This window comes from Notechis scutatus, chromosome 3 (genome assembly GCF_049901735.1).
Source record: "Notechis scutatus isolate UNSWTSFEM ecotype Mainland chromosome 3, rNotScu1.2, whole genome shotgun sequence".
Classification (NCBI taxonomy): Eukaryota; Metazoa; Chordata; class Lepidosauria; order Squamata; family Elapidae; genus Notechis; species Notechis scutatus.
In genome coordinates this window covers 100,758,498-100,782,530 of record NC_142011.1, presented here as the reverse complement: position 1 = coordinate 100,782,530, position 24,033 = coordinate 100,758,498, and the positions used below count along the sequence as shown (strand labels likewise).

The 24,033-nt window shown below is 37.1% G+C and overlaps 1 long non-coding RNA gene across 3 annotated transcripts in view; it reads right to left on the bottom strand.

Annotated features, from left to right (window-relative positions):
- LOC148131300 (uncharacterized) overlaps positions 1-24,033 on the bottom strand; it is a 131,384-nt gene that overhangs the window by 10,400 nt on the left and 96,951 nt on the right. For 2 of the 3 annotated variants that reach the window (XR_015748710.1, XR_015748711.1), the window contains exons 1-2: positions 3,186-4,069; positions 2,488-2,692 (exon numbers count right to left, since the gene is read on the bottom strand). This is a non-coding gene — a long non-coding RNA (uncharacterized LOC148131300). Of the gene's footprint in view, positions 1-2,487; positions 2,693-3,185; positions 4,070-24,033 lie in introns of those variants that run through there. The other variant, XR_015748712.1, reaches the window with a different exon arrangement.

The following is a 24,033-nucleotide window of genomic DNA, read 5'->3' as shown; positions in this document are numbered from 1 at the left end:
TTAATCTCATCAGTCAAAAAGGGTGAACATGTTCCAGGTCCCTTCCCTAAATCTAACTGGTCTTAAATTCTTACAGGTCATGTGGCATTTAGCTGGTCTCCAGTTTGTTCCTCTGGAAAAAAAATATTTGCTAAAGTTCCTAGTTGTTTCCAATATAATGGATTCCCATAAAATATAACAATATTATCACCTAATGTTGCCAACTCTGTGGCTCATACTTGAGGATCGTTCATTCATTCATTCATTCATTCATTCATTCATTCATTCATTTAGGGTTTTATGTGTTCTGTGAATCAAACCATTCTGGTTTATAAACCATGGCTTATAGCTCAGTATTATCTGTGAAGTAGCATGGTTTAAAACCAATTGCGGTTAGTGCAATGTACAAATTTGACTCCACTGAGGTTCTCACATATAGACAATACAGAACAATAAGACAAAGCCCTTTCAAGACCTCTTTCGGGAGTACTTTTCTTGAGATTGGAGGAATGAATATTCTTCAAATTCTGGCATGCATGTTCTTCTAAACTATGTTTGGGCAGAGTAGTCTGTGCAGAGCAGGTAAGGGGGAAAGGACTAAACTGACAAAAGCAATGGTGAGCAATTGTAACCTAAGGCCTATCTCGTACCATGATACATGCTCAAAAATGGATTTTAGCTTGCAGCACAATTGCAACCCATGTTTCAATCCCTTTTATTTCTTTGAAAAAGTGTTTAGATTTTCTACAGCTGTAGGGGATGTTCAGCTTGTACATCTAAGTTAATTCCAATGTTTCATTGTAATGTTTTAAATGTCAGATTTAGTTGTTTTATTTTATCTCTTATGGTTGCTTGGCAGAAAAATTGGTGTAAATATATAAACAGAGAGGCCCAAAGTCTGATTCAATTTCCCTTGGCCCAAAACTGATGCAGTATTTAACAGCTGTACCCATGCGTAGAATGATTTGTATCCTTTTAATAAAATGCTAAATATTTCTAGACAAAATCAAAGTGTCTAAGGAAATGTTGGTCCAGACATTTGGCATCACTGAAAACAAGTGGGTTAATTTTATTATATTATGTGCGTGATAGATTTGACAGATCTTTAAACAATGCATAGAATTTATGTACGAAATCACAGGGTGGCCTCATAGAGGGGTCTTAGTAAAGCAGCTGGAATGTTAACACCCTGACAAAAATTGTTTAATATCTGCTGAGTATCCACAGGATACTGGGCTCAAAATGGAATCGGATGAAGATATTCCACTGTTATACATTTCTATTGTTTTACCATAAAGTTTGCCTGTTAATCTGCATCCTTCATCTTGGTTCTGTGACTTTACAAGAGTCAATGTCCTTGATTAAGAAAATGGAAAATAGTTTAAGATCCATCATCATTTCCTAAGGTGAAGTGCTTGCCTCCCATAGCAGATTACAAGCACTATGAAATGGCAGTAACATTATTTATCTTATTCATTATTATATTTTTATGCCAAGTCTAAGAAGTGGAGCCTTATCGGATTGACTACATTATGAGCAAAGAGAAAGTAGTTTGATTCTGAATTCTAGGCCCCTTGAATGTGTATATGTCTATATATGTGCAGGAGATGGAGGTATAGAATAGGTTTATTGCTTAGAAACAACTCTAGATCATGAAAATAGATGATGTCATGAAAGGAAAAGATTACTGCTGATCCTCAAGAAAAATAAATCAATAAGCTTCCAATAAGTTTCATTTTCACAGTAAACTACAATTCTAAACCTGCTATAAAGGCGTAGCTTGATCCATTTGTATTTCCTTAATAATCTATTGAATAGCATGCCAAAATTTGTCTGCCAATTTCCTGAAATTGATATTTGTGAGTGAGGCTTATTTTAAATCTCATTCTCAAAATGCTTTTGCCGTTCCTGATGGGGTGCTTCTAACAGTGGCAATTCAGCCAGGTAAATGAAATAAAATTCATAGTGAAGGTCAGAATTATTGATGGAAATGTCAATCATTCAAAATAGAAGTTTCCTTCTATTTGGTCACGAACTGATATTATATTATTTTTGAATGGTACATTATGTACTATTTAAGAAACATCGGATTTGTCAATTACCAGCAATTGTTCACCTTCTGGTTGATAGAAACTACAGCAGGTATATTCACAATTTATGTCAATCTTACTAACAGCAGTTAAGTTAAATATTGTACAACATTTGAAGCAGTGAAAGCACCTAAATATAGAGATGGGTATAGAAAAATAGGGGGATCACCACTGCTTGTAAAATTGACTTATTTTCTTAAAGGTTAACAGAACTCTGATAAGGGCAAGTTTGTAGAAACAAATTATACAACTTTTAGAATGTTATGTTTGAAAATAGGAAACAGCATGTGGATATTTTTTGTGTTAAAGTTCTTATTTTCCTTATTGTTTATTTCTATATTGACCAATTATAATTTTTTAAAAAGGAAAGAAAAAAAGCTACATATGCAGGCAAGATTCAAAGAAATTTGAAGCTTACCATGTTGAGCAATGACTAAGGCAGTAGGTTATATTTTATTTTCCTGTGTCACACTTTTTCTATCAGTCTTCAGTCTTATAACTTCACTTGAGATATAGTTGGAACATGAAATCTGCAGATCCCTATAGAGTTTGCTCATGTACAATTTCCAGATCCCCTTCTAACCCAGAAAAATCCATATGGTAGCTGAGATCATCTCACCAACCTGTATGTGGAGATGGAGAATCAAAATACATTATTTTCCATCAAATTGATACAAAATGGTTGACATAAACTTCAGCTTAGCATTAGTTTAGACAGAATAGCCAGATAGTGTGAACAAATACCAGGGACTATACATTTCTGGACCCTCATAATTCTATAGTTGGATGGGATTTTTTTCATGCTAAGAAATTCCCTTTGACGGGACTTTCATGATATTTGGCAGGAGCTATTGCTTGGTAGAATACAGGGTAAATTCTGGTGAAGTGTGAGTGCATTTCTGAGTAAATAGATATAATCCAGAAAGATGCAGGAGAGTTTGGAAATAAATATAGTATATTGAAACTGATAGGTGTTTGCCAGTAGTAAGACAGTCAACTTGTGCCTTTGCACAGTCCTGTAGTAGGTGGAAGATTAATAGCATAGGATAAGGTAACCTTGGATTGTCTGGTAAATAGATAAGCTAGACAGCCCGTGTCCAATTGGGTCATTCTTACCTAAACAGAAAAAATAATCACAGGTGGCAAAAAAAGCAGTAGGAGTGGGAGATATTTCCAGCTTCTTTCAAACTATCCCATTGACATTGCTTGCAGGAAGCTGGTAGGATGTGTTGGAAATCATGCCTTCCTCTTCCCCAGATGATCCATGGAACTATTTGCCACTTGCTGAGAGATAGGGAAACAAAGGGAGCTATGAACTATAAGGAAAACTGCACCCCTGTTCCCCTTCCTGGTGTTCCTCAAGGGTCCCTTCCCTCCTTGGAGGAAGGAGGGGTCATCTATCCACCATTGTTGCCCCCCCAGCCAGCCCTTCCTCACCACCAGGTATCAGAGTTGCTACCTTGTCCTTTTTTTCACTGTCCCCCCTCATTAAGATATTTCATATTTCATTTTTTATTTCAAAGCAGCCAAATGCCACTCATCGTTGGGCTTTGACACCAGCTGAATGGATGTAGGGCCCAGAAGAAGGCAAAAAAGAGGGTTGGGATATGGCCGTTCCATCTTCCCTTATGCCATGCAACCTATGGGTTTCTGGAAAGTGTAATCAGAAGCTGCAATGGCTACAACATTCCCAAAATTTCAATCCTGGAATCGTGGGTCCTCTCATTCTGGAAATTAGTCCACTTGACTTACCTTGGTTTAACAATTACTGCCCCGCTGTATCTTCCAATTTTGCCTAACTGAAAGTTGCAAACAAACAGGCACAAGAATTTTTAACAATATATAAATATTGGAGGCAGAAATAAGGGGCTTTGGTACAGACCAAGTAAGGAAACAAAGATATAGAAGGGAGGAAATTTGCTTCTAAGAGTAGGAAGGGAAGACATGAAACTGGGTTTGGGAAAGATCCAAAAAATGTAGATGTGTGGGCATGTGAGACAGGCACACATAGCTGCACCTATGCATAGGACAGAAGAGAGATAAGAAGCATATATGAAGGCTGGACTAGGGAAAAGAAAAGGGAATGGTTAGCATAATAAAAAAAGCAGCAAGATTATAAAAAGAATAATAGAAAATGTTTTAAGTTAAGGAAAAAAGCCTACTGATAAATAAGAGGTAAAAGTACGAAAACACAAGGATTCAGCTGGCATCCCAATCTCTATTGTTAACCTATAATTCCAAGCCATTTGGGGCTACAGGATTTGCAGAATTAATCTTTAAATGTATAGATTAATCTTAAATGCTTTATACCATGATTTATGGCATAGTTAATTGAAATTTAATAAATCATGCTTAAACCAGTTATACTGTAACATTCACTTAGATGCCTTCAAACACAAGAAGGCATCTAAGGGTCATTCAGTGGGAGAATGAAGAAAGAAAAATGGTGTTCTTCCTGGAATCTGTTATCAGTATGCTTGTTCTGAAGGACCTTCTTCTGAAACATGAGAAATACATTGTAAGTGTGGCTCTTTATGACTTTGAGGCTCGAGTTTTTGGATACTGATGATTTGATTTCTAAAGCAAAATCAGATTGAAGAAGCAAAATTATAGATACACCTGTTCTCCTCACATATAATTGAGTGTGCATCAATTTAATTACTGTCATTTCTCCAGATGTTCATGGAAATTAATTTTGTAGAGTTTCCTAATGTCTCGCAGGTCCTTAATTCTCTGCAAGGAACATTACTTTTTCTATCTACATGATTTTTCTTATGCAGGAAAATTGTGTTTGCTATCATGATTGAATAATGCAGCTATTCCATTTGAAAAAAATGTTGCCAGTTCTAATTTCCTAACTTGTGCATAGAGTGCAAAAATGGATTTGTATATGTTTGATGTATAATAGAATGCAGGTGTTTTTCATGCCTTTCCACAATTGCATTGGTCTCTGGGAAGGAAAGAAAAGCCAGGTGTGAAAGAGGCCTGATAAGATAAATTGCAATGAAACTAGAAGCTATTTTAAACATCAATTTTTTTTTAAAGGACTAGAAATACACATTTTTAATGTGCCACCAACTCTCTTTCAAACTGAATCATTCTATTATGCTCGATCTAAATTTTGTTACCAAATAAACCTCTCTAATTTTCCAAAGTTTAAAATGTCTATGATGCTACAATTATTCTATTGGTTTATACTTAATTCGTGTTTTAGGCAATAATGTCCAGACCAATTAAAAATGTTTGGATTGGCATCATCTAACTTATTTTGAGATTCCATGAAAGGCAGATTCTTACTTTGGTGCCATGAGAATCAAGATAGCTATTTGGCAAGCTCACGGACAAGGCTCACAGGGAATCCAGATTTAGATACTTAAATGTTAACCTGAATAATGGGAGGCAAAAGCCTTGAATGGGAATCTCACAAAGAAGCCCTTGCAAGATTTCCCATCTAAGACATTTTTGTTAAACTACTTGCTTCAAATCAAATGCCACTTCTTGCTTAATTGAAGCCATGGGGCAGTAGTATAAATCCTAGTATGACTAAGTTGGAGGGAGCAAACAAATGTGAATCAGGGGAGAATGGATTTATCTTAAAGAGTAAGACAGAATAATTTACGTTGATAATTTATCTTGTTAGCCTGTTACCACTAGAGGAAATATTTTGGTGACAGCCTTCTTTGGCTCACTTCCTCTTTTGAACTTAGTGTCCCCTAGCTCAGAATTTAAAGGATTAGCCTGATTCCCACTTCCTGATTGTACTAGTTGAATATTTCTCTAAAAAATAGAAGCCGTTTAAAATAATCAGTTCATGCTGTAATGCTATAATATATTATGTCTATATTGTCTTACACTTTGCTGTAAGCCCCAGTTGGGTTGTTGGGATGTGAGAAATATTTTAAGAGAAGCTTCAACTCATTCTTGCAACCCATAGTTGCCACCTCTCAGGAGAGCTTTTAGAATTGCTCATATAAGAGAACACTCTACCTCAGAAAGGAAAATCTCTCATCCAGTTCTTGTAATTGAACTACTATAATCAAAAGATAGTTGTAATGCATAAGAAAGCCATCATGTCAGACAGAAACTTTGAACTGGTAGGCCAGGACTAGATCTCCAGATTGAACTATAACAAACAATGGAGTATTTTGGAGTAATTTTTCATCATATTTTATTTAATACTATGTCAAAATTTATTCTGTATTTTTTAAATTCACCCTTGATAGAAAAGAAATTGTTCTTGCTTTATTTCATTTATTTATCTTTTAGGAAGAACATTTAGGAGACATTTCCATCAAATAGAGATGTCATGATTGGCTAGAGGAATTGCCAGTCAAAGCATAGATGCTTCATTTTGGGCTTCTGAGGGAAGTATGGCAAATTGAAGATAGTTCTATGAAAGTGATCTAATGACCATGGCAAAGACCAAGGAATGAGTCACTAGATTGATTTGTTGGAACCTCCCTAGATAAAGAGATGATAAGAAATCACCCATATGTGCTCCAGAAGACTGCTCCTCATAAGGAGACTGCAGGAAAGTAGCTTTCCATGGGAAATGACAAGACTACCCATCTTACTTGCGCAACTGCGGCAGAGATGTTTAAGGATTTGCATCATGTGTTTATGAGGATATTGATAGAGACACATATAAGCACATACCCTAGCAAAATATAGAAGATAAAACACCTGTGGAAAGAAATATCCATCTGGTTCAGTTCCAAGCCAGGAGAAAGGCACAGGAGACAAAATGGAGGCTGGAGGTTGTTTGGAAAGAGGGTCCATTTATTGATGAAGGAGAACCACAAAGCACTTGTGATTCTGGGCAGCTGACCACATGGAGTTGAAAATGGGGGTGGGGTTAATACCTTCTCTTAAGCTTCCTGTTCCTGTACAAGAACATGTATTCTATTAGCTGTTGTCAAACTCCCATAGGGCCATGTAGGGATTATGTAGGGGGTCATAGATGTCTCTATAGGCAAAGTACAAATCCTAAGTGTTTGAACTAAGCTGTTCTACTCACTGGGGAAGGCTAGAAGGTGAACTGGAGAGGCTCGAATTGCTCTTTATTGAATGCTCCATGTGCGCATGTGCACGTGCTCACAGAACTGGTTGTTAAACCAGTTGCAGCCCACCACTGGTTGTACATAAATGTTACCTAGCCGTGTCATGTACAAAAATTCCTAAGATTACATTGGTGGTCATGCTGTCCTGAACCACTGGATACCGAAATAAGTCATAAAATTTATCCTCCAACCCCCTAAAAATGTCACCCACCCCATTATGACATAATTGAAAGACTTCTTGTTCTTTGATCCACAACATTCTTCCTTACAATGTGGGGAGATCTGTCTAAATCTGTCAATATTTATAAGTGTTTACTATTTTCAAATGTTAGAAAATCCATAGTCCTGTATTTCATATCAATCACAAGTATGCTTCTTTTAGAGACTCAACCCTCTGCTATCAGCAATAGTAATAGTAATAATAGGTTATTGTTTCCTCCTTCCTTCCTTCCTTCCTTCCTTCCTTCCTTCCTTCCTTCCTTCCTTCCTTCCTTCCTTCCTTCCTTCCTTCCTTCCTTCCTTCCTTCCTTCTTATTGACCCATTTTTGTTACTTTAAGTGTCTTGGTCTTATAACTTTGCCAAGTTCAAACATATTTGTTTAGTTTATTCCCAGTTAGCTCTGGGTAAGCAAGTATATTATATCAAAATGACAGTTAGCTTGTCCTCCTGAGCTTAAATTTCTAGCATAGTTTATTTTTATTTGTGAAAACTCTTTCTGGTTTATTCCCCAAGGTTAAACATATCATTACTGAAAAGTAAAGTTAATAGTGAGTTTTTCATTATTTCTTTCTTTTTTAAGAAAGATGTTCATATCCTGCTGATCACATTCTTGGACTGGATTTTCTAAGACATGTGTACAAGAAATAGAGAAATTGGAGGAAAGTATTAAAAATATCTTTTTTCCTTCCTTGGAGGACGTAAATGTAAACATTAAGAGTTTGGACCAATAGCAAAAACTATACAAAATATTGGAAATGCTTTTCGTTTTCAGTTAAATCTGTATGACAGTTGAAAAAATGAAACAAACTTGAAAACAAGGGGAACTTCCAGTTCTAAAATGTCGAGCAATGGTTTTCAAGCATTAAATATATTTCAGCTTTGACTGGAAAATCTTTGTGTGGTGTGGTGAACTCTCATCTCACAATCAGGAGGCTCGATCCTAAGTAGAGGCAGATATTTCTCTCTCTGGACATGCTGATAATATATCTGCTGGAAAAAAACCTCCACATTGTCAACAGGAAGGGCATCTGGCCAGTAAACACTCAGCTCCACTCAGTTTCCCAAACTCCACCCTCCAAGCTTGTTAAAAGGGGATGATGATTGACTGGAAAATCTTTGCCAAAAATAGACTTGAGAGTGTACGTAATTCCTGAAAGTGTCCCATAAAATGCAATCTTGCACAAGGAACTAACAATGTTACTCAAACCAACAGAAATAGATAAATTGTTAGAAAGAGAAGTTTAGGCAGAGGTGCTACAGGAGGACATTAAAACCAAGGGACCTCATCTAAGTCAACAGGGAAAAATAGGCCTTTTGAGGAAGAGAAATAGTGACTTACCAAGGAGGTCATTACAAACATTTGGTCAAATAGACTTATAAACATCCACAGTAACATTCAATGGGACAAAATATAGGCACGATATCACATTGGCTGGTGTTTGTGGGAACATTACATCCATACACACCTAACAAAGTTATATTTTATATGAGGTTCCCATAAACTGGATTTCTTTCCTTTGAAACAGTGTTTCTTTAACTGCTGTCTTAAGATCTCTGGGTGTCCCTTAAGACCCACACAGAGATTTGTAAAGCCAAAATTATTTTGCCAGGCTATGCTGAAAAATAATATAGTATTAAAATCCCATCAGTCATGAGAAGTGATAGTGGCAGTGAAAACGTCAATTTAAAATTTTAATATGATAAAAATAAAAAAAATATATAACCCATACAAACAAAATATGTTTTGATGTTCTCCACATGTTTTAAAAGAGAAAAGGGTCCTGAGAGCAAAACATTTTAAGAACTACTTTAAAGGACTGCAAGGTGAAATTTCTATCAGGGCCACTAGATGTCTGTATAACCCTGCAGAAATTTCATTCTGCAAAATTATTTTTTTTCTCTTCTAACTTTTCTGCCTTCCACCCATGACAGCTTCAAAAATAATGTTTGCTTTTCTTTTATATTGTGCTACCTTATGTAGAAAATCCAATTGTTCCTACCTTATGTATAAATTCAATCTATTACCCACAATCCTGGAACTGTTTTTGGAGCAAGTCCAACATGACAGAATCATTTGGAAGATACTTTATCATTTGTTCCTGTTGCTGCTGTTGTGATTGCTAACAGAATGAAAAAAAAACACTGTAATAGAAATACTGTTCATAGACAGGAAATAGACCTAAATCCGCACCTAGTAATGGATTATAGATTGCTGCATTTTACATAATGCTGGGCAATTATTTGGAAAATCTTCTAGTCTCTACAAAAGGGACTTGTTTTTCACTCTGTTCCACACAGGAGTAGCAATTTTTTTTTTTAAAGTTTGCAGATGCAGATTACTAGAGATGAGAGGAAAGGCAAGGTAAGAGGGTTTGTTTTTCTAGGTGTGCTTTTATGTTTGTGTGTACTCCAGAATTGGGAATTGAAGTCCACAAGTCTTAAAATTGTCAAGTTGTCACATTTGGAAACCCCTGATGTATTCCTTTTGCCAATCTATGGGGCTCCCTGTTTCATTCTAACATGAAAACTGACCATGGCTTTCAGATTTAATATCTGCTGTAGCAGGACCGCCCAGGTGGAATGTGATCTTTCCTACCATGCACAATGTGCTTTTCGTTTTTATTTTTAATTATTAAAGAAACAAAACCTCAAAACTGATCGCCCAAAAAGACAGAGTTCAATCCCAGAAAATGAAACAAATAAACAAAAAAGAGTAGAAACTGCAGAGCTCTGATTAGAAGAACCTGATAGGTTGTTTGTCCTCTCCTGCAGCTTTGGGAAGGTACTCCAAAATATCAAAGAATAAAATGAGGTTGTTCTACCACCCTTTATAATTGGTGATCAAATGACCAATACCTTGCCATAGGACCAAAACCAGTGGTAACCCAATGGATGCATAAGCCCATGAGATGAGCCAGATAGTCCAGTAGGTGACACATCTACTGTAACCAAAGATTATTATATATATCTTAGCTTGAATCTCTGTGGCTGAGGCTGCTGGAGTTATTCATAAACTGAATAACTGCGTCCTTGTGTCATAGATATGCTGGAAACCCCCCAATTTACTCTATTCCTTACCCAATGGGATCTATATATTATTTAGATAAGACAAGTTGATTGAGATTTGATGACTTTCCTACCAACCAACAAATATGTAATGATTAAGGGAGTGATATTGTAGACAACTCCTCCTTTAGGTATAAAACCAGAATTTGACAACCAAACTAAGTCGGTGGCATGCTTGAGAGCTAACTTTGAGGATTTAGTCAAGCAAATGGCTGCCAGCTCTGCAATCTGTCACCTACAACAGGGTAACATCCACATCACCCTGGCAGCGTGCTGCTGAGTTTCAGCTGTTAGCTCAGGATGTAGGCTGGAATGAAAGTGACTTACGTGACCAGTTCAAAGAGAGGCTGTCAGATGAGATACAGGATGAGCTCATTCGTCAAGGCATTTCACAGACTATAGCAGCTAGACCGCTGATAGAAAACCTGAGAAACTGTGGCAGAATATGGGTGGAAAGGGAAAACAGTATTTTTTTTTTCATTGCTTGCATTCGGCACACTCCAATTTCATCTTTACGTTCAAATCAAACCAAGTCTAGCACACATACTGTATCATTCAATGCAGCTTGCAACAATATGGCTTGATGTTTATTTCTTAAATATAATCAAACCTGAAACGCAGTCAATTGTCAAAAACAGGAAGACAGAGAAACAAACAAGCGGTAAAAGATAAAAAGGGCTCAGGACATAAATTCAACCATCTATACTTTATATTTCAAAAAGCTCAGACATTTCAAGAGCTGGATATCAGAGTCACCCAAAAGTCCCTCAATTTAGAAAAGGAGGAAGAATAATCCTTCAGTTCAATTTCTTCTCTAAGAATATATAAAACCCCTGACATAAATATCTTGAGAATATAGAGCAGAGAAGTTTTTTTGTGTTCATCCAGGCGGGTACTTATTCTTCTATTGGTCTGTCCAATGTATGTGGCTGGGCATGATGCACAGGGGACTTCGTATATGCCTTGGTTTTCCAGGTCAATTTTATCTTTATCTACCCAGCCACATACATTGGTCAGACCAATAGAAGAATAAGTACCTGCCTGGATGAACACAAAAATGCTGGAACACACTTCCTCACTAGTCCAACACATGGAAGCCACAGGTCATAGCATCAACTTCAATGGCACCAAAACCCTAGCCACTATAGAAAACCCTAGCCACAGAATCATCAGAGAAGCCATGGAGGTTGAAAAAAGACCAGAAAGCATGAATAGAAGAGATGATTCCACCAGGCTGTCAATCATTTGGAAGCCTGCACTCACAAACAAAAAAATCTCCACACCACAAGCCAGGCAAACACCTGGGCACAAACAGATCCCCCCTGATACCTCCAGCTCAAACACACCCCAACCAGGCACCCAGATGAAACCCAGCTTCCTAACTAATGATAGCCGTCCATTTACCCGAAGCTAAGCTGCACTAAAGGCCTCCAATAAAGTAACACAATGCTGCCAGCCAATCAAGATACAAAAAGAGCCAAAAAACAGACAGAAGATATTAGAAACACCAATCAAGCAGAACACAGCAAACTCCAAGACCAATAAACACAGACCAAGACTCCCAACCAATCAGGATGAAGAAAAAACCATTCTGGCACAGCAATAGGCTGCCCCAAATTTAAATCTGAAACCACTGTAAAAGTCTGACTCACAGACGAACACTATACAGAAGCCTGATGATGGCAGATGAGATTCTGCTGAAACGTTGCTACAACTTTAAAAGAACAACTACAATGACGTGGGAAAATACCCGAACAAAGCCGAATGCCATACATGTAAGTACCCGCGAAAACTTAAGAAAACATATATACATATATATACACACACACACACTGTGTGTTTATGTATGCATGTGTGTGTGTGTTTATGTATGTGTGTGTGTGTGTGTGTGTGTCTGTGTGAACAGAATATTTCCACAACATATATACATACATACCATATTTATTTGTTGTAGAAATTTCATTTGCTCAGTTAATGCTTTGACAACATTAGGAACATTAGTCTAAACATTGCATGGAAAAATATGGATAGTCTAAGAATTAAAGATTCAGTTTTGGTCTTATTTGTTACTGTTTTCTGATTTTCTGTGTTTGAACGTTGGATTAGGAATTTATTGTATAAGCAAGAAGAGTCTGGAAAAGTTTATGATGAGGAAGGGATTTGCTAATTAAGAAAGGGTGTTTATAAAAGCATGTTGGGGTCTCCTTAATAAAATGATATAGGAAAGGGCAACTGTTAATAGTTTTTATGGCAAGTAAGATTCATTTAAAAAGACTAATATGGACCAGTTGCTCTACAGATGAAGAATGGGTTCATATCCATACTCTGTTAGTGTCTTACTAACTGAGCTCTATCGATATGGAATTGAGACTCAGAGGGCAAGGAAGGGAGGAAGACAAAACAAAAACAATCAATCAGTGATACTATTTTATTGTATCACTTGATTGTTTTTGTTTTGTCTTCCTCCCCTTTTTTTTAAATCAACAATGGTAAAGTCCATTGGCCTATAGCTTAGATCCAAGACATTAGAGGATTTTCCTTTTGATGACAGTCTTTACAATTATTGAAAGTTGGTCCCCCTCCATGAACTGAGCGTTGGTTAAGGGTCAAAATACAGTTCAAGGGGCCCAAGTGTGTAAGATGTCTTTTATAGCTAAGCTTATTTTTTTTCCTATTGAAACTGACTTGAAGGTAAAGGCAAAAATTAGGCAACAGGAGTGGGTGATATAAAAAATCCTATTAATATATACATGTATATCTATAATTGTTTGATGAGTGTAGCTGCTTCCCCTAGGATTTATTTCTTGATTTGAAAATTTGCAGTATAGAGCAATATTTTGTGATTAGTCAGGCTATAAATTAAAAACATATGCCAATAAATCACTGCTTAAAGAAAGAAAGAGCTTCCTCTGTTTCTCATTATTGTTTCTCATGAGAAATAAGATTCATTTCTTTGGAAACTGAAAAAGAATTTCTATTCTAGCAAGTTCAGCCCACTGCTTCACCTAGGAAGACCAAGCAGATAGAAGAATGAAAAATGACAAATGCAAGTGGACAAGAACATCAAGTGAGGGAAGGATTGTAACTGGGAGAGAAGAGATATAGAAATAAAGAACTGTTGTCAATTCTGCAAAGGAAATATGTGAGGATGTATACACATTTTGCAAACAGTTACTTACTTTTATAGGAGGTTATGTTTGTCTTTCTCTTCCTCTAGTGTAAGAAAATATTTTTCACATTAATTTGATTGCTGAGGAACCCTTGTCAATCCATGATGAAACCTAATACAAATGGAGGTAGTTTGACCTAGTGGTTAAGGCATCAGGCTAAAAAAGACAATTCCCCCTACAGGTGATTTGGTCCAGTCAATCTCTGTCAGTCCACTCACCTCACAGGGGAAATGTTGTGGGAAAATTAGGAGGAGTAAGGAATATTAGGTATATTTATCACCTTCAATTATTTACAAAAATAATGAAGGTGGATTAAAAAGTTAAACAAAAAATAAGAGCCTCCCCACTAAGGTGTTTTCCTAGCTGATGCAGCAGGATGCCTAGTGAGTCTCAGGTTTAGATTTGCTCTGTTGAGTCTTCCTTCCTTTCTCCCCCCTCCATCCCTCCATCCCTTCTTTTCTTCCACTCTTCCTTTCATCTTTCTTTCCTTCCCTTCTCCTCCTTCCTACCATTTCTTTCTGCCACTCTGTCATTATCTTCCTTCCTTTCCTCAATTACTCCTTCCTTCCTTCCTCCCTCTGTCCTTCCTTTTTACCCTTCTTTTTTCTACTTTCTTCCACCTTTCCTTCATTCCTTCCTTCCCTGTCCTTCCTTCTGTTCCTTTCTGTCATTATCTTCCTTCCTTATTTCTATGTGAAGGAGTAAGGGATTGAGAGACTGACCGGGAAATTTTCACAGAAAATTGGAAAGGAAGATCATATGACTATAGCAGTTCAGTCACACTGAAGCAGCCATATCTTCTCCAAATTTCATTCCCTCGAGAAACCTGGCTTCCAGATTTTGGATATTTCTATAAATGAGCACATCTGAGGTACCTTGGTTCAAAAATTGTTGCCCTATTATGCATTGGTTTGCCCAATCAAAAGTTTTAGTATTATACAAATTTGATGCATATGGCCACCATCTCACAAATGTGGCTCTGCAAATATACATTATTATTAGCAATCACAGATGTGACTGCTAATAATACATTAAAAACAATACAATATAATCCCCTTTCACCCAATATCAGCAAAGGCTATGTTCACATAGAGATGCAGTTCCTTGCTAATGTTCAGTGTAGCAGAAGATCTAAATAACAGCATCAGAGGTGGTATTCAGCCAGTTCAGACCAGTTCTACCAAATTCTGTGCAGTTTGAAAACACGGAAAATTGCACCACCAGCTGCTGCTTCTCTGTGCCGCAGTGCTTTCTGGATGGGACTTAGAGGAAAGTGGCAGCTCACAACTGCTAAACTGCACAAACGCTCTCCCAGCAGTGCAGAGAGAAACAGCCGCTGCCCCGGAGAGCAGAGATGGAGGGGAGCAGGTCCCAAAAGGCTGCTCGGTTGAGTCTCGCCGCGTGGTGGTAGCCGTGTGCACACACATTTGTGGAAGCCACATGCACTCACGTTTTTGGTGAACTGGTGGTGAAATTATTTGAAACCCACCACTGAACAGCATCTCTTTTATGGAACTCTTTTCATAATTGTGAAGTACCTCTTACAATGATAACTAAAACTACTATTATCTCACATAATGCCATCTGTTTTGTGACAAGCCAGACTATCATGGTAGCTATTTGTGAATGGCCCAAGACATCCTTTCAACATTCCAAAGATATCCATTGACACAAACCTTTACCTATTCCTGGCTTATTTCTTCCTTCCAAATTGTCATAATAGATGAGTTCCAATTGATCATCTCAAAATATAAAAGTATTCCCTCAACATTTAAAAATAAAAGCAGCCTTCATTCAATGAAATAATTGCCCCATACTTAAGGACAATGGGTTAGCTGTTTGTAAAGATATATCGGCATTCTTAATTAGAACAAGTCTTTACATTTTATCAAAGTGGGATGCTGCCAATTAAATTTCAACTCAATGCTAGCTTATTAATGTGTGATTTCCATGTGAAAAAATTCAATATAGCTAATAGTTCAATGGAATGCTTTGTTTGTTTTCTTCATGCACCTCCAATGAGATAAAACAAATCTATAATTGAACATTGTCTAACCTTTGGACAGTCATTGGATATATGTTTATTCATCCATAAATATTTGTTCAAACTGGTTTTTATGTGAGACCATATTTTGTAAAAAAGAAAATTGAATATTAGCTTTGTTAGTGATCACATAAAAACTAAGTTCCAATGATAAGTTGTCTATTTTTAGTGAAAAATTGAGTGGTAGTAATTCTTATTGATGTTGGCTTTGAAATTTGTTACTGATATTAACTGTATGTTAAAAATTAAAGCAAGGCAGCCTCCACTGAGGAAAAAAACCCTTTGCAAACCACATAAAAAACTTTGACTTACATAATTTAAGTAATCTTAAGCAGAACTATGAAGTGTAAAGTGGTGTTAAACCATTTCTTTTATTTTTTTGTTCTGAACAAAGAAAGAAATGTTGCATTAAAAATTTGCTAATTCTTTTCATTGGTGATGCTAACAGATTTTTATATTATATTTTAATCAAAGACAGAAAAACAATGTAGCAGAGCTAGTTATATAATCTTTCAAACTAACTCTAGGGAGATGTTTTATTTTCAATTTCTATCATGCGTTCAGGAGAAAATGTTTTTCCCTGATTTAGTTAATTAAACGTTGAAGTTGCATCTTTTAAAACTGTGAAAGAAGATGAGAAAAATACAAGGCCACATTTTGCAAAATTTGACAAAATAATTGTTTTTTTGAGGACAAAATAATTTATTTTTATTCCATTGGAATGAGTCAGCAGAAAAAAGTCTGTTGTCTGTAATAGAGATACATGGAATACTAATAGATGTACCTGTGGAATGTAATAGAGATACATGGAATACTTGAAAAAATACAATCCCAGAGGAAGAATAGCCCAATTGACTGGTGAAGCATTAATTGTAAGAAATGTATCAAACTTGAAATACACATTCTGCAATGAAACATCAGTAGTGCTTAATCATTCATTTTTCTCAAAGCTATAATTCATAATACTTTACTCTTATGGTTATAAGTATTAATTGACTAACTAGAATTGTTAGTTTGGAGGAGGCTGCTTTGTCTCTGATGTATTTTGGGAATACATGAGAGCAAGGGTTATAAGTCATGAAGGAGAAAATATGCACAATGGCCTTCAAGCAACGAGTAGCTTGTGTTGATCAATCCTCTTATCCTTCTATCCATTACTTAATCTCAACATATGATAGCAGCTAGCCAACATAGCTGGGACTCAGAAGTTAAATAGGTCTGGGACTCAGACCACCAAAGAATATTAGCAGTCAAAACACATACACAGCTAAATTATTGTACTTTTTATGTACAAGAATATATTTTGAGAAATATATCACATTTTAATGTTATACCTCAAACAATTAACTGGAAATGTACACATACAGGCATTGGTTTAAAAAAAGAGAGTTTATAATCATCTGTGAGGCCACATGCACTGGGGAATAGAAGCTAAAACTCAATAAAACTACAGAATTCCACCTTAGCAAAGACTGATTGATATTACAAATTCTTTTGCTTCCATATCTCAAATCTATAGAAAATATATAAATCAATTTTCTTTAAAACAGATTAATACATTATCAACTGCATGTTTTAAAAAGTTCATAGCCCTGATGCAGTTCTAAGCAAACTACACTGCTCAAAACAATAAAGGGAAAACTTAAACAACACAATGTAACTCCAAGTCAATCACACTTCTGTGAAATCAAACTGTCCACTTAGGTAGCAGCACTGATTGACAATCAATTTCACATGCTGTTGTGCAAATGGAATAGACAACAGGTGGAAAGCATAGGCAGTTAGCAAGACATCCCCAATAAAGGAGTGGTTCTGCAGGTGATGACCGCAGACCACTTCTCAGTTCCTATGCTTTCTGGCTGATGGTTTGTTCACGTCTGAATGCTGGCAGTGCTTTCACTCTAGTGATAGCATGAGATGGAGTCTACAACCCACACAAATGGCTCAGGTAGTGCAGCTCATCCAGGATGGCACATCAATGCGAGCTGTGGCAAGAAGGTTTGCTGTGTCTGTCAGCATAGTGTCCAGAGCATGGAGGCGCTACCAGGAGACAGGCCAGTACATCAGGAGACGTGGAGGAGGCTGTAGGAGGGCAACAACCCAGCATCAGGACTGCTACCTCCGCCTATGTGCAAGGAGGGACAGGAGGAGCACTGCCAGAGCCCTGCAAAATGACCTCCAGCAGGCCACAAATGTGCATGTGGCTGCTCAAATGGTCAGAAACAGACTCCATGAGGGTGGTATGAGGGCCTGATGTCCACAGGTGGGGGTTGTGCTTACAGCCCAACACTGTGCAGGACGTTTGGCATTTGCCAGAGAACACCAAGATTGGCAAATTCACCACTGGCGCCCTGTGCTCTTCACAGATGAAAGCAGGTTTACACTGAGCACATGTGATAGACGTGACAGGGTCTGGAGACGCCGTGGAGAACGTTCTGCTGCCTGCAACATCCTCCAGCATGACTGGTTTGGTCAGTAATGGTGTGGGATGGCATTTCTTTAGGGGGCCGCACAGCCCTCCATGAAAGAGGTAGCCAGACTGCCATTAGATACCAAAATGAGATCCTCAGACCCCTTGTGAGACCATATGCTGGTACGGTTGGCCCTGGGTTCCTCCTAATACAAGACAATGGTAGACCTCATGTGGCTGGAGTGTGTCAGCAGTTCCTGCAAGACAAAGGCATTGATGCTATGGACTGCCCTGCCCATTCCCCAGACCTGAATCCAATTGAGCACATCTGGGACATCATGTCTTGCTCCATCCACCAATGCCACGTTGCACCACAGACTGTCCAGGAGTTGGGGGATGCTTTAGTCCAGATGTGGGAGGAGATCCCTCAGGAGACCACCTCATCAGGAGCATGCCCAGGCATTGCAGGGAGGTCATACAGGCATGTGGAGGCCACACACACTACTGAGCCTCATTTTGACTTGTTTGAAGGACATTACATCAAAGTTGGACCAGCCTGTAGTATATTTTTCCACTTTAATTTTGAGTGTAACTCCAAATCCAGACCTCCATGGGTTGCTAAATTTGATTTCCACTGATAATTTTTATATGATTTTATTGTCAGCACATTCAACTATGTAATGAACAAAGTATTTAATAAGAATATTTCATTCATTCTGATCTAGGATGTCTTATTTTTGTGTTCCCTTTATTTTTTTGAGCAGTGTATTTCTCCGTGGCATGCATGCAGTATATGCAGGGGACATACTCAGATAGAAGTTATCATTTATCTTCTGTAGTGCAGTAGATTCTGAACGAAATTAAAATTGGATTTGGTTTATTTATGATCAATACTGATTTTTCCTCCTATAAAGAACAAGTGTAGGCAGTAAGCATAATCAACGGAGAAACTCTGTCCTGTTTAGGGTGGGTAACCTGCTTATAATACTTTGGAAGAATGGGCTTTTAGGACTACTGTGCATAGCAAAAGGGATAAAGATAGTTTGTCACTCAGAGCTTTTGCTTATAGCTCGGTAGGCAACTAAGTAGCCAAATAAATCATGTCATATGGTAAAACCTTGCATTTCCTAAGATTGTCCCTTCAATGTCTTCCAGATTATGCCCCTAAATCCTTTTCACTTTACTGTTGCCTAGGCAACAAAAAAAAAATCACAGCAGTGAAAAGAAGGCTTGAGATTTCATTTAAACATGTGTGAGAATAACATTCTGAAGATTAAATGGAATTGATCCCATGTTTATCTTGAATGTTTCTCAGCAATGGGGTGAATATTATCTTATATATCCCCAAGGGCAGCCACTAGAGGAAAATGCACACATAAGAGGCTCTAACTAAAGCCAACACATTAATAATAATAATAATAATAATAATAATAATAATAATAATAATAATAATAATAATAATAATAATAATAATAATAATAATAATAATAATAATAATAATGCCAAGGAAACAAGGGACTTTGGTAGAATAGAAGGATCATAGAATCATAAGGCTAGATGGGAGCTTGGAGGTCTTCTAGTCTAAACCCCTGTCCAAGACAGGAGTCATTATATCAACCTGGACAAAAGGTTATTCAATCTTTTCTTGAAAATCTACAGTGATGCAGCGCCCATTTAAACAAGCTATTCATTGCTTAATTCTTCTCACTGTTATTTCCAAGGTTGGATCTCCCTCTGATGAGTATCTGTCCATTGGTTCTTGTTCTGCCTTCAGATGCAGTGGAGAATAAATTGATGCTCTCTTCCCTGTGACAGCCGTTCAAGTATTGGAAGAGTTCTATCATTGTCTCCCCCGAGTCTTCTCTTCATTAAGTTAAACATACCTAGTTTCTTTAGACATTTCTTAGACATTCATCATAATTTAGTTTCCAGATCCCTTATCGTCTCTGTTGGTCTTTGCAATCTTTCTAAGATCTAAGCAACTTTTTTGAATTGTGATGACCAGAACTAGGTGAGAAATTTCAAGTGTGGTGTTCTATCACTTTCCATGATCTTGATGATATCTTTCTGCTGATGCAGTTTAGGACCATGTTGGTTTTCTTGGCAGCTGCAACATGCTGCTGACTCATACTTAAGCATTTATCCACCAGGACCTACTGTCAAAAGGCACTACTGTTGAACCAGGTACTGCCTTTCCTGTACCTGTGCATTTAGTTTTTCCTGCCTTACTTTTCTGATGGCTGAATTACATCTTGTTGGAAAGAGTCCAATGCTCAAGTCTGTCAACATCTTTCTGAATCTTGAGTCTGCCTTCCAAAGTGCTGGCAATTCTCTCCACTTGGTGTCATCTGCAAATTTGATGACTGTCCTTTCAATTCCATCAGCTAGGCCTTTTATGAAGATATTGAAGAGCACTGGTACCTCAAGGCATCTCATTACATGCTTCCCTCCATATATATGCAGTTCCATTGAGGACTACATGCTGAGTGCAGTTGGCCAGCAAATCCATCTGGTGATAGTATTGTCTATCCCTTATTGTTCTATCTTACCAAGAAGTAGGCTGTGGTCAAATGCCTTACTGAAGTCTAAGTCTACTATATCCACAGCATTTCCTTGATCCAATAATTTAGTCACTTTATCAAAGAAGGCAATAAGGCTTGTGCAGATGCATTGTGCAGATGCAAATAGACATTGTAGACTTTCTGCTTTTGATTCTTAGTTGTAAGATTTGCATGCATAACACTGTGCAGACCATTAACTTCATTCACTGGACAAAGACCAGTTCTCTATAGCTCATGGTGAGCTCCTGTTTGCTCTCCAAGAATCATCAAAGACTTTCAGTGACAGAAGAAATCTGAAGATTGCCTTTGACTGAAGAAGAGCTATGAATTGTAGCTTGTCCTAAAGATTATAAGTAGCGAATGGCTTTTATATTTTTTTAGCCCCATGTGCACAGATATTAAGGTTAGAAACAAATATCTGGAAAAGAGAGTCAGGATTGAACCAATTATCCTGTTTCCCCAGTATAGAAATGTATAGTTTTACTTTAAGACAAAACAAAACCAAGATGCACTTTTTTCATGTCTTCACACTTTACACAATATAGTATCATGGGAACTCCTGCACAAACAGTAAAATCTTCTCAACAATTTCAATTGCTATTGTGAATTCTCATACCAATGTTTCATGAGTACCAAATGTCAGGAAATGTGATCTTGTGTGAGAATACCAAAACTCTCAACAATTTTATAAGATTCCAGCCATTTTATTTATTTTTCAATTCATTTAAACTTGGAGATTGTGGATGCATGATGTTGTCCACTTCTAGTCTAATGAATAAAGTAAGGAAAGTAAAAATTGATACAACAAAGCTCTCTTGACCTGCATTTGAGTTTTTTTCTCTGTTCAGAACTTTTTTTGGGGGGGTGGGGGGAGGTTAATATTGTTTCTGTTTGATCAGGCCATTGTCAATTGCAATCCACACATCCCTAGAAATAGAGAAAGAAAGAAAGAAAGAAAGAAGAGAGAGAAAAAAGAAAAAGGAAAGAAAGGAAGGAAGGAAGGAAGGAAGGAAGGAAGGAAGGAAGGAAGGAAGGAAGGAAGGAAGGAAGACAAAAAGAAAGACAAAAAGAAATTTTAGCTCTGATAAGTATGTTCAATCAAAGTTTGTGAGGCTATGTTTTGAGGTTTTTTTTAATTTCTTCAAATCATGGGTTTTGAAGATAAGGGGAAGGATGCACAGAAGTCTGAAATTCATATTAAGTACAGAGATGTTCTAAAAGCTTTGCTCTCATCTCAATGGCAAAATGCATTCTATGTCAATCTTACAACTGAAAATACATCACAACTCAAAACAAAATTGTTCTTGTCACGGAATGAAAAGAGATGCATGCCAATCTTTCCGTCGTTCTCTTTTTAACTTTGAAATGCTGTGTTTCACTAAAGAAATTTTACTTGGCAATGAATAAACTCTCGTTTTATTGTTTTAGAAAACTTGATATAGAGCAGTTAGAACTGTATAAAAATAACACATATTTAGAAAAATCAGGAGATAGGTATATAAGTTTTGCCTGATGGCATGCTTTGAATCCCAAAGACCTAAAATCATACAGTGTTGACCTATGACCTAAAGGCACTAACCAGTCACTGGTCTGGCTCACTAAAATAATCCTCCTATATCAGGGCAAGGTATCTATTAAGCACCCTCTTAATAAAAATATTCTACTCCCAACCTGCATTATCACCAGATGCATTATTTCTGGCTGGGAATGGTGTGGGCTTGGCTAACCTCAAATATTCAAGCCATATAGCTCCCCCTCAACTGAGATCTCTTTTTCTCCAGCTGGGCATTTCTGGCTGCTGCTGGCTGCTAGCTGATCCCACAATAACAGAATAACAGAGTTGGAAGCGATCTTGGAGGTCTTCTTGTCCAACCTCCTGTTCAAACAGAAAACCTTATACTCTTTCAAATGACTGTCCAATCTCTTCTTTAAAATCTCCAGTGATGGAGCATCCATAAATTCTGGAGACAGATTATTACACTGATTAATTGTTCTCACTGTCAGGAAATTTCTCCTTAGTTCTAGGTTGAATCTCTTCTTGATAAGTTTCCATCCATTACTTCTTGTCCTGCCTTGAGGTACTTTGGAGAATATGTTGCCCTTCTCTTCTTTGTGGCAGTCCCTTAGATATCAGAAGACTGCTGTATGTCAACTCTATCCTCTTTTCATTAAATTAGACATAATTAATTCCTGCAACCATTCTGCATATGTTTTAGCCTCTAGTTTCCGAATCATCTTTGTTGGTCTTCTCTGCACTCTTTCTAGAGTCTCATTTTTTTAAAAAATTTTTTATTGGTTTTTAAAAACAAACATAAACAAACAAAACATAAAAACATCAAGCTATCTTCCATATGTGTACATACAGTGTGTTGGTTGGTTTACAATTTGTTTTGTGCTTCCATTTCGTAGTCTTCAATTACAATTGCATTGCATATAATCTCATATTTTCAATCAAAAATTAAATACCTTTTTTTTAAAAAAAATACCTGAGTTCCGGTCTGCAGCGCTTTGGGGCAGGCAGGAATCCGCGACTGTGCATGGTTTCTGCCTGCGCTCGCTGCCGGAGTGCCCTGAGCCATCCGGCTTCAGGGCTAGCCACCTCCGTAGAAGGTGGCGAAGATAGGGGGGATCTGGCAGGGTCAAGAGATATCGCACCTCTCTTCTCTAGCTGGCTAAACTCCCTTTTCCGAAGGCAGCTGAGCGGTGGTCAGAAATGGCCGCCACACAGAAGCGCTCAGCCGGAAAAAGAAAGTGCAGGAGGAGTTGACAAGAAGTGAAAGTTTTTTTGCTGACCGGGACAAAGCAACAACGAAAGTACACTGGAACTTAAAATTTGCGAAAGACACATCGTTTCCAGAGATTTGTAAGCGGCGAATGGAAGTTAAAAGGGAAAGTTTTTCTTTTTTTTCACTCTCCTTCCTAACGTGACAGCAAATGGAAATGCAAGAGAAATAGGAAAAACCCACATTGGCACTAATAGGTAATTAAATGCTAAAGGGATAAGGATTTCTGAATATTTTAAAAAAATCTTTTTTGCTGTAAGTGGTTATATTTTATTATGATCTGAACTGAGATGAGATAAATAAAATAAAACTAAGAGCGTTAAAAGAGATGAGAAGCTATATAGAAAATGGAAAATGGTAATAAGATATGGAATGGTATATAAAATGAACATGAATTTGAATTTGCATCTGTACGAAGAGATGTAACCCGGGATCAAGCAGCTTTCAGAAAAGATGTTTTATGTTTTTTATGTTTTATGTTTTGTTTGTTTGTGTACTGTCTTTGAAAACCAATAAAATTTATTTTAAAAAAAATTAAATACCTTAGTATCATTATTAATCAATCATTTGACTATACTTTAATTCATTCATGTTTTACAAGATAATCATAGTTTACTTAGTTTATTTTATAACAGTTCATATTATCATCC